Below are 11,922 nucleotides of genomic sequence, written 5' to 3'. Positions count from 1 at the left end.
CATGTGGTTGGCCATAGGAACTGGTTGCAAGGAATTCCATGGCATGGCCATAAAACCCGGTTTCTTCTACAGGTCCAGCCAAGTTTGAGAAGCATAATGTTGTATGTGTGATGATCTTGCATGAAATCCAGCTTGCTGCCTATATACATATATAACAGGCTTGATTGTTTTGAATGAATGGATGAATCACTACTCAAATGAGGGGTTTTTCTTTTTGATAGGAGAGAGAGAGAGAGAGAGAGAGAGAGAGATATGGTCGTCTTCTGATCAATCGTTGCCTTGGCTTCTCGTACATAGTCAAGCGGATCATCTCTTATACCGATACTCAATGGAAGGAGCATGCAATTGTTCGAATTCCCCCATTTGGCTTCACTGTTGTTCTCCTCCGTCATTCCAAACAATGCCTTTATATATAAATAAATAATTCAAATATACTCATCAGTAAATTATTAAGTAAACATAAATCCAAAATAGTAATTTTTCAAGATTCAACCGCTCACTTGAATGCCAGGTGAAGATGGTCTTGGCCTTGTGTTGATAAAAGCCGTAGAACGCAATCGTATCTTCTTCTTCGGGAGGTTGTTTTTCTTTTGGGTTGCACCTTTGTCTCTCTTCCTCTCACCTTAAGCAACATCACAACAAAGTATTTAATATGGTTTTATTGGACAAAAAAATATATATTGCTTTTTTTGAGCATTCAGATTAATATAAGAGAAATAAGTTGTTATTTTATTTTATTTTTGCATATAAGTATTTTATTATACGTTATTACTCTCTATTCTTTTTTGTTAAAAATCAAGCTGAAAATTGAAAATTTATGTAACATCCATAAAATTCATGTAAAATTTAAACTTTTCAAACATTTCAAAACCATCTATTGTTTACAAATTGTTTTCAAAATAATTTAATATCAGAGTTTTCCCAGAAATCACAACATGAAAAACGAGGAGGTGCAGCCTTCGCCTTCCCGCGATCATCCGAAGTACCTGAAACAAAATTCACAACTGTAAGCACGAAGCTTAGTGAGTTCCCCCAAAATACCCGCACAACAATAACATACATATAATAACAGCATACCATGGATCCAATCAATCATCGGGTTGGAATGTCCCATGCCCTCAACCATCAGGTTAGAATGCCAACATACTATGGGTCCAATCATCCTCGGGATGGTATACCCTCGGCCCTCAACCATCGGGTTGGAATGCCCACATACTATGAGTTCAATCATCCTCGGGATGGAAAACTCTCGGCCCTCAACCATCGGGTTGGAATGCCCACATACTATGAGTCCAATCATCCTCGGGATGGAATATTCTCGGCCCTCAACCATCGGGTTGGAATGCCCCGGTCTGTTGGCTCATGCACAAAGCAAAAAAGCCTCAACCACCAATCAAACATATGCACATATATCAGATAATCACATAACAGTCTACAGACAGTCAAACCGTGTCACACCCCCAAACCGGAACGACGGAAACGTTCAGGGGCAGAGGACGCCATGTACAGTATCACAACAGTTGTATAATAGTAATCAAAGCAACAACAACCATTGTATTAATAATATAAAGTTTACATTATGTTCAAAACATTTCATGATTTACATTAAAACTATAGCAAAAGATAAGACATAAAACTACTATGCTTCGTCTTCGCAACACCTGAGATGGTACCTATCTACTAACGTTCCTGAGATCACAAGTGGTTTAAAAAAAATGTCAACATTAAAGTTGGTGAGTTCATAAGTATTTTTGTTATAAAAAGTATACACTTTGTTTTTTGGAAAAGTTCGCCTGTTCCTCCAGAAAATCCTATATTTTCTTAATAAAATGGTGACCCAATAGTTCCTTCTACAGTCACTTAGTTTATACTAGCTATATATAGTGTAATATCGAACAGACGGTTGAATGTGTGAATCTGCCCTAAGCCCACAACCAAACAAGGAACAGGAAGTAAGGCGGAAATCACACATTTCACTGCCTATCGGATATTATTTATATATAACTTTGATGTATAAACTAAGGAATTATATAATTAACCATTACGGGTCCTTTATGTTATACTAGCTTGTACATAAGTGTTGAACCTTTTGTAAATATGTTCCTAGTTTCACTTACTCTATTGCAAAACATTGTTTTCAATAATAATTATATTTGTTTTCAGAAAGTTAAATCGAAAACTGTTGTTTACCTTTAAAATAACGATGTTTATCATAGAATATCCTATATTTTCTATAAAACCAATTTGTAGTCTTAATCGTTCCAATACCGAAAAGCACAAGTATAATTATCATACTTAGTTTAATGATATCTAGTTTTATTTATAAGTTAAACTAGTTGAAGATTTGTTTGCCCTGAAAACTCGATGCGACGATACTACCCTCCTATGATCACTTAATAAATACGAGTTGTATATAACCGAGATCGAACAGACAGTTGAATGGGTGAATCTGCCCTAAGCCCACAACCAAACAAGGAACAGGAAGTAAGGCGGAAGTCACACATTTCACTGTCTACCGGACTTCAATTTTATATAACCGTATTGTATATATACTGGGTAATCACATAGTTAATATCCCTTGAGACTGTTTAAGAGAAAGTATATTACTATGTAAATATGTCGTTGTTTTCTCCCTGTGAGTTCTTATAACCATACTAATATGAAAGATATCCTGATACGACGTGAATCGGACGTCGATATTGTGACATCCTCATTTTTACGGCCAGAAAAGACCGATTTCGTTTATGCTTTTTAATTAAAATCAGAGTAACTTCTTAAGAAAAGTGTTGCGGAATTTGTTCCCAAAACAAAATATGATAAAAATTTATCAAAGCATTTCTTAAAGAAATATATTTTCATTACATTACAAAAACTCGGGATGTCAATCATCGATACAGATCATAAACATAAGCCAAAAACATCATAGACCACAAAACACAATCTGGCCTCAAAACAACATAGGCCTTATAACATTCCATTTATTTTCTACTGGCCTAAAATCCATAATCTCTCGTCAGGTCATCCAACTATGCTTTTGCCACTACCTGTAATACAAGAAACTGAGTGGGTCAGGCTAGGGAGCCTGGTGAGCATATAGGGTTTTCAACCCACAATAAATAAGTTTATTATTTTCAACAATCATTAAACCCGATTACCCATTCCCGTTATCCTCACCTTACGTCCCTAAAGCATCTCTCATAAGGGACCTATCCGAAAAATTTCATCGGGATGGACACTGCTGCTAAAGGGATTCCTCAGTCATATGTGTCTGTAAGGCAACCATGGGGGGATGGAGTACACCGGTGAACACATCGTTCACAAACACCTACAGGTTGCGAGCCTGCTAGCGTTCTACTGGACTTCCTAGAAAAGTCTGTGGTCGTCATCCATACTCCGCTAGATGACTGGATCAACGTCAACATCGAGGCCTCTCATCATTTTATTTCATCACACACCAACTATTTCATTTACTCATGTTTTACCCAACATATTTGTAGATAAAAAATACATATACAGTTCAGATCTGGAAAACAAAGTTTAAATCTTTCATACAGCATAGATCTCAAAGTATAAAACATACATATACAGTTTAGATCTGAAAAGTCTAGATCTGAAGGAAAAAGGTTCAGATCTGAAAGAAAAGTTTAGATCTGAAAGAAAAGTCTAGATCTGAAGAGAAAGTTCAGATCTGAAAAGAAAGAGGTTCAGATCTCTCATCCAGCAAACATCTCAGGTAAACAGACAACATATATTTATACACATAGCACGTAATTTATATAAAATACTTCATATCTATGTGTAAGATGAAAGTGACTATACACTCACCTGATAAGGAGTGATTCGGACAGCACTTCGCTTCTTAAAATAATCTTCTTTGACGAAACCGGGAAGTTTGCTTGAAAATCGGGCTCCGCACGGGCAGAGTTTCAAACCGAAAAACTCTTTTTCTCGGAGCCTTCGGGCGCTCCGGGGCTTTCTTCTAGTGCTAGGGGGTTTTCCTAGGCTTTAGGGGGTTTTAGGGGGCTAGAGAGAGAAAGTAGTGAGAGAAAAAATGTGGAAATGAGCAAAAATCTCGGCAGCCCTCGCACCCTTTTATAGGCCGAGGCCTCAGAGTACAATGGGCGTAGATCCGAGGTACGCTGGGCGTAAGGCGAGTTCGTACGACACGCGTCGCAAGGCTGCTGGATCATCATGGCTCAATGTGGACCGAGGAAAAAGTCAATCCGCGGGGCGTACCTCTTTCGTACACGGGGCGTACTTCGGTACGCAGGGCGTCCGAAGGTACGTTGGGCCTACCCCTCGCACCAGGTTCGAGATTTCCCACTCCGACTTCAAAAATTCATATCTTTCACATACGAGCTCCGTTTTCGACGTTATTTATATCCACGCGTAGGCGGGACCGTACTCTACGACTTTTGTTTAGACTTCGTCGGCTAGTTCTCGACCGATTTTCAATTTATATTCTTTAACAGACCGGGACAATAAAGCCTGTTAAAATTTCATAACTTCTTCATCCGACGTCCGTTTTTGTCTGTCTTTTTACCGTTGCGCTACTATTAACGAGATTTTCGATTCTCATTTAGGTTGTGTCGGCCAAAAATCGACCGATCTATTATTCGAACTCTGGGTTGTGCACTGCTGGTCCGAAACTTAGAAAAACCATAACGTCCTCATATGAAGTCAAATTTGGGCGTTCTTTTTATGCACGCTCTCGGTTTAACAAACACTACGACTTTCGTTCATATTGCTAGGGCTAAAAAGTCCTATATCGTAAATTCACTATTTACGTCACGCAGTGTCGTGCCGGTTCTGTCGCGAAACTTCGATAGGCCATAACTTCTTCGTCACAACTCGGATTTCGGCGTTCTTTATATCTCCGGAATCCTTGTCACGACCACTACAACCTTGTTTATCGATATCGGGTTTATCTAACATTTTATTTTTGACGCTTATTTTTATCCTTTATTTATTATATTATTATAAACAAGTAACAAGCACACAAAAGCACATAGTTCACATAATATTCAGGTAATTCATCTTTATTACTTTAAAATGGGTTAAAATGGTTGACCTAGACTATTACATCATCATTAATTCTTAGCCTAGAAACACGGGCGTTACAATTCTCTCCCCATTAGGATGATTCCGTCCCGGAATCATGCATCAGCAAGCAAATGCAGATAGCGACTCATCATGTCACTCTCCGTTTCCCAGGTGAGATTTGGCCCATTCGAATGTTTCCATCGCACAAGCACTAAGTCGACCATCTTGCGTCGCAACTTTTCGTCTTACGGTCAGCAATTGCCTCAGGCTCTTCGATTAGCCTCTTATTCTCATCCATCCTTAACTCTGAAATTGGAATTATGTCGGGAACTTCTCCCATGAACTTCCTCAAATAACACACATGGAATGTGTTATGAATACCCTCTAGTTCTTTTGGTAGTTCTAGCTTGTAAGCTTGGTTCCCAATCCTTTGAAGAACTTTGAACGGTCTAATGAACCATGGACTCAACTTTCCTCTTTTCCCAAATCTTATAAGTCCCTTCCATGGTGATACTTTAAGCAAAACCGAATCTCCAACTTTGAATGTCACTGGTCGTCTCTTTTTGTCAGCATAGCTCTTTTGACGATCCTGAGCTGCTAACATTCTTTCCCTAATCACCTTCAACTTTTCAGCAGTCTGATGGACTATCTCGGGGCCCATAAACTGCTTTTCTCCGGCTTCAAGCCAACAAGACGGCGTACGACACTTTTTCCCATACAAGGCTTGATAAGGTGCCATCTTGATGCTCGAATGATAACTATTGTTGTAGGAAAATTCTACCAGAGGTAAATGTTCATCCCAGTTACCTTGAAATTCCAGGGTAGATGCTCTCAACATATCTTCAAGTGTTTGAATCGTCCTTTCGCTTTGACCTTCGGTCTGCGGATGGTAGGTTGTACTTAAACACAACTTTGTACCCAATTCCACTTATAGACTCCTCCAAAACCTTGACGTAAAACGGCTATCACGGTCTGATACTATCGTTAAAGGAACATCGTGAAGTCTTACTACTTCCTTCACATAAGCATTAGAAAGCTTATCCATATACCATTTTTCATTGGCTGCTATAAAGTGCGCACTCTTAGTGAATCGATCAACGAACACCCAAATCATGTCGTGACCATCCTTCGTTCTGGTCAGTTTAGTGACAAAATCCATGGTGATGTCTTCCCACTTACCCATGGGAACAGGTAAAGGTTCTAAACTCCAATACGGTTTCTGATGTTGTGCCTTAACTCTCGCACATGTCACACACTCGGCCACATACTTTGTAACATCGAGCTTCATCGTCGGCCACCAGTAGTAGGGTTTCATATCCCTATACATTTTTGTGATGTCGGGATGAATCGAGTACATGGTCTTTTGAGCTTCTTCCATCAGAAGATCTCTTATTCCTCCCGTTTTGGGTACCCAAATCCCATCTTGGAATACCTTCAATCCTTGATTATTCATACCAAACACCATTGTTATGCCCAAACGCTCTTCCTTTCGGTCATTTTTCTCTGAAGCTTCTTCCTGAGCTTTCTTGATGCTTTCCACAATCGTTGAGACAACTTCAATTCTTAACGCTCTAGGTCTTCTCCTTTTAAGGCTCACTTTTCGGCTTAAAGCATCGGCTATGACATTTGCTTTACCAGGGTGGTAAAGTATCTCACAATCGTAATCCTTAAGCAACTCTAGCCAGCGTCGTTGTCTCATATTTAATTCCTTCTGATTGAAGAGATGCTGAAGACTTTTATGATCAGTGAAAAGCTTACACTTCGTGCCGTAAAGATGATGCCTCCATATCTTTAGTGGAAATACCACCGCTGCCAACTCCAGATCATGAGTGGGGTAGTTCTTTTCGTGTTCTTTCAATTGTCTCGATGCATATGCTATCACTTTATCCCTTTGGGTCAGAACGCAACCTAACCCAACTCCAGATGCATTGCTATAAACAACAAAGTCTTCAACTCCCTCGGGCAGAGAAAGAATCGATGCTTCACACAACTTCTTATTTAGCTTCTCGAATGCTTCTTCGTGTTTCTCACTCCAAGTATAAGTGGCTCCTTTATGGGTCAAAGTTGTCAATGGAGCAGCTATCGAAAAAAAGCCTTGGATAAATCTTCGGTAATATCCAGCTAATCCCAGAAAGCTTCGGATCTCCGTGGGACTTTTCGGTCGTTCCCACTTCATTACAGCTTCAATCTTTGATGGGTCGACCATGATCCCTTCTTGGTTAACCACATGACCCAAGAATTGGACTTCTCGAATCCAAAAATCACATTTGGAGAACTGTACAACTTCTCCTTCTTCAGAACTTCTAACACTTCTCGCAGGTGCTTGCCATGCTCCTGCTGGCTTTTTGAGTAAACCAAAATGTCATATATGAACATTATTACGGCTTTATCGAGGAATGGTTTACAAACCCTGTTCATCAAATCCATGAATGCCGCTGGATCATTGGTTAGTCCAAACGACATAACCAAGAACTCATAGTGTCCATATCTTGTTCTGAATGCGGTTTTCTCAATATCTTGTTCTCGCACCTTCAGCTGATGATATCCTAACCTGAGATCAATCTTGGAGAAATAGCTCGAACCTTGCAGCTGATCGAACAGGTCATCAATCCTCAGCAATGAATATTATTTCTTCACTGTTGCTTTGTTCAGCTCTCTATAGTCTATACACATCCTCATGCTTCCGTCCTTCTTTTTCACGAATAACATCGGAGCTCCCCAGGGTGATGAACTAGGTTGAATGAAACCGTTGTCCAACAACTCCTAAAGTTGCGTCATAAGCTCATTCATCTCCATCGGTGCTAATCAGTATGGTTCTTTTGCTATTGGTGTCGTTCCTGGTAACAAGCCTATTCGAAACTCTACTTGTCTATCAGGGGGTAATCCAAGAAGATCTTCGGGAAAGACTTCCGGATAGTCGCACACCACTGGTATACTATGCATTTCCTTTTTCTCCTTCTTAGAATCGATCACAAATGCCAAGTATGATGTGCATCCTTTGGACAAACATTTTCTGGCTTTCATTAGGGAAATTATTCCAGAATTCACTCTACATTTGTCCCCATATACCACAAATGGCTCTTTTCCAGGCGGGTTTACCCTTACTATCTTCTTCTTGCATAGTATCTCGGCATCATTGGCGCTAAGCCAATCCATTCCCAGTACGATATCGAAATCATTCAACTCAATATGTAACAGCGCCTCGTCGAATTCGTTTCCGTTTAAGTCAATGACGATATTCCTAATGCAATCGCTAACAGGTATGAATTTGCCACTGGAAACTTCTACAACTAGAGCATCATCAAGTTTTTCTAAAGGCAATGCTAGTCTTCCACCAAATTTATGTGATATAAATGAGTAATTTGCTCCAGAATCAAACAATATATTGGCAGGCAATTTATTTACAAGAAAGGTACCTGAAGCGACGTCCGCTGCATCCTTCGCGGCTTCGAGTGTCATCTGGAAAGCTCTGGCTTTTGGCTTCGGTGGGACATTAGGCCTTGCTGCCTCCTTCTTCTTCGGGCAGTCCCTCAAAAGGTGCCCTTCCTCATTACAACCATAACAAAATTTCTTGTTGAACGTGCACTCGTTGGCATAGTGCCCAGGCTTCCCACATTTAAAACAAGTGACCTCCCCGTCACATTTCCCATGATGTTTCTTTTTGCACTTTTCGCACCATTTCGCTTCGCCTCCTCCTCCTCTCGAACCAGACTCCGAGGATTTACTTTTCTTGTTGGATCTCGAAGATCCCTCAAACTTCCTCTTCTCACCCACCTCAGTTTTCTCCAGACCCCTTTCCTTTAATTGGGTCTCAACATTCTTGGCTGCTCTAACGGCTGCCTTCAACATGTTTTCCATTTTGACTGTTAGGCCAAAGTCTGATGGCAATCCGTTAGCAAATTTCTCTATCTTTGCGAGTTCAGTCGGCACCATGTAAGGAAATAGCTTCATCTTCTCAATAAACGCAGTAGCATAGTAATCAATGCTCGTTTTCCTTTTCTTCAAGTTTTGGAACTCATTGTTTAGATCGATCAGATCTATCTCGGAGCAGTACTGCGTCTTCAACTGTTCCATGAACGCTTCCCAAGACATCTTCAAAGCTTCTCCTCGTGGCATCGTATCCGCGAACAATTTCCACCAGCTCAAGACTCCGGTCTTTAGTTGTCGAACCGCAAAGACGATTTTCTGCTCATCGCTACAATTGCAGCTTTCAAATACCATCTCCACTTCGGAGGCATGCTCGCAGGTAAAGAGACTAAAGAAACAAGAACATAAACAGTGCATAATCTCCACGGGATTTGGGTTTCCGGAAAGACTTGGTGGTTTGGCACCCAAGAAGTTCTTATACATACGCCCATCTTTGTCGATTACCTTCTCCGGGTTATTCCTTCTCACCATTGGGGGTTCCACTTGACTGACAGTGCGGCTGTTATTCCCTTCTTCAGACTCTCCGTCATTTAGTTCTGGTTGTTCAACAGGCATTGAAAGTTCATTTATGTTATTAAGCAACAGTTGTCTCATTTCTTCCCTCTGTTCAGCCATCATAGCCCGAAGCATGGCTTGTACTCCAGCTATTGTGACTGGCTCAGGTGCAGCTTATACTATCGGCACCTGTTCAATCACTTGGGATTGAGGTCGTTGATTCCTGTTTCCATTTGCGTCTCTAGCTCCACTTCGGGTTCTTGCCATTTCGATCTATACACCAAATTAGGTGAATTTAGATCTTTATTCACGATATACGTTTAAATTCTCATTATCAATCCGAAACGTTACATGCTAGTTCTAATATTGTAATTGAACGCTTAGAATCCTGAACACATAAGGTTCCAGATCCGGTAGGCAACAGACCATAGATCCGAACAAATAATAGCACACAAGGCAAACATAAAGCATTTAGCACATAAAAGCATTTTAGGCATCTTTCCTAAAATAAACTAGTGCTAGTCTCTAAAATATGGAAGACACTCATCTCATGATCATCGCTTAGCATTCTAAGTTTAAGTCTAGAAATCCTACAAATTCCTAGTTCTCTTAAACTAATGCTCTGATACCAACTGTGACATCCCCATTTTTACGGCCAGAAAAGACCGATTTCGTTTATGCTTTTTAATAAAAGTCAGAGTAACTTCTTAAGAAAAGTGTTGCGGAATTTGTTCCCAAAACAAAATATGATAAAAATTGATCAAAGCATTTCTTAAAGAAATGTATGTCCATTACATTACAAAAACTTGGGATGTCAACCATCGATACAGATCATAAGCATAAACCAAAAACATCATACACTACAAAACACAATTTGGCCTCAAAACAACATAGGCCTTACAACATTCCATTTATTTTCTACTGGCCTAAAATCCATAATCTCTCGTCAGGTCATCCACCTATGCTTTTTCCACTACCTGTAATACAAGAAATTGAGTGGGTCAGGCTGGGGAGCTTGGTGAGCATATATGGTTTTCAACCCACAATAAATAAGTTTATTATTTTCAACAATCATTAAACCCGATTACCCGTTCCCGTTATCCTCACCTTACGTCCCTAAAGCATCTCTCATAAGGGACCTATCAGAAGGAATTTCATCGGGATGGACACTACTGCTAAGGGGATTCCTCAGCCATATGTGTCCGTATGGCAACCATGGGGGGATGGAGTACACCGGTGAACACATCGTTCACAAACACCTACAGGTTGCGAGCCTGCTATCGTTCCACTGGACTTCTTAGAAAAGTCTGTGGTCGTCATCCATACTCCGCTAGATGACTGGATCAATGTCAACATCGAGGCCTCTCATCATTTTATTTCATCACACACCAACTATTTCATCTACCCATGTTTTACCCAATATATTTGTAGATAAAAAATACATATACAGTTCAGATCTGGAAAACAAAGTTTAAATCTTTCATACAGCATAGATCTCAAAGTATAAAACATACATATACAGTTTAGATCTGAAAAGTCTAGATCTGAAGTGAGAAAGTCTAGATCTGAAGGAAAAAGGTTCAGATCTGAAAGAAAAGTTTAGATCTGAAAGAAAAGTTTAAATCTGAAAGAAAAGTCTAGATCTAAAGAGAAAGTTCAGATCTGAAAAGAAAGAGATTCAGATCTCTCATCCAACAAACATCTCAGGTAAACAGACAACATATATTTATACACATAGCACGTAATTTATATAAAATACTTCATATCTATAGTAAGATGAAAGTGACTATACAATCACCTGATAAGGAGTGATTCGGACAGCACTTCGCTACTTAAAATAATCTTCTTCGACGAAACCGGGAAGTTTGCTTGAAAATCGGGCTCCGCACGGGCAGAGTTTCAAACCGAAAAACTCTTTTTCTCGGAGCCTTCGGGTGCTCTGGGGCTTTCTTCTAGTGCTAGGGGGTTTTCCTAGGCTTTAGGGGGGTTTTAGGGGGATAGAGAGAGAAAGTAGTGAGAGAAAAAAGGTGGAAATGAGCAAAAATCTCGGCAGCCCTCGCACCCTTTTATAGGCTGAGGCCTCGGAGTACGATGGGCGTAGATCCGAGGTACGCTGGGCGTAAGGCGAGTTCGTACGACACGCGTCGCAAGGCTGCTGGATCATCGTGGCTCAATGTGGACCGAGGAAAATGTCAATCCGCGAGGCGTACCTCCTTCGTACGCAGGGCGTCCGAAGGTACGTTGGGCCTACCCCTCGCACCAGATTCGAGATTTCCCACTCCGACTTCAAAAATTCATATCTTTCGCATACGAGATTTGTTTTCGACGTTCTTTATATCCACGCGTAGGCGGGACCGTACTCTACGACTTTCGTTTAGACTTCGTCGGCTAATTCTTGACCAATTTTAAATTTATATTCTTTAATAGACCGGGACAATAAAGTCTGTTAAAATTTGA

This window comes from Lactuca virosa, chromosome 7, assembly GCF_052849685.1.
Source record: "Lactuca virosa cultivar CGN04683 chromosome 7, Lactuca_virosa_CGN04683_v6, whole genome shotgun sequence".
Taxonomy (NCBI): Eukaryota; Viridiplantae; Streptophyta; class Magnoliopsida; order Asterales; family Asteraceae; genus Lactuca; species Lactuca virosa.
The sequence above is the reverse complement of the archived record's forward strand: the minus strand, read 5'-3'. Positions refer to the sequence as shown.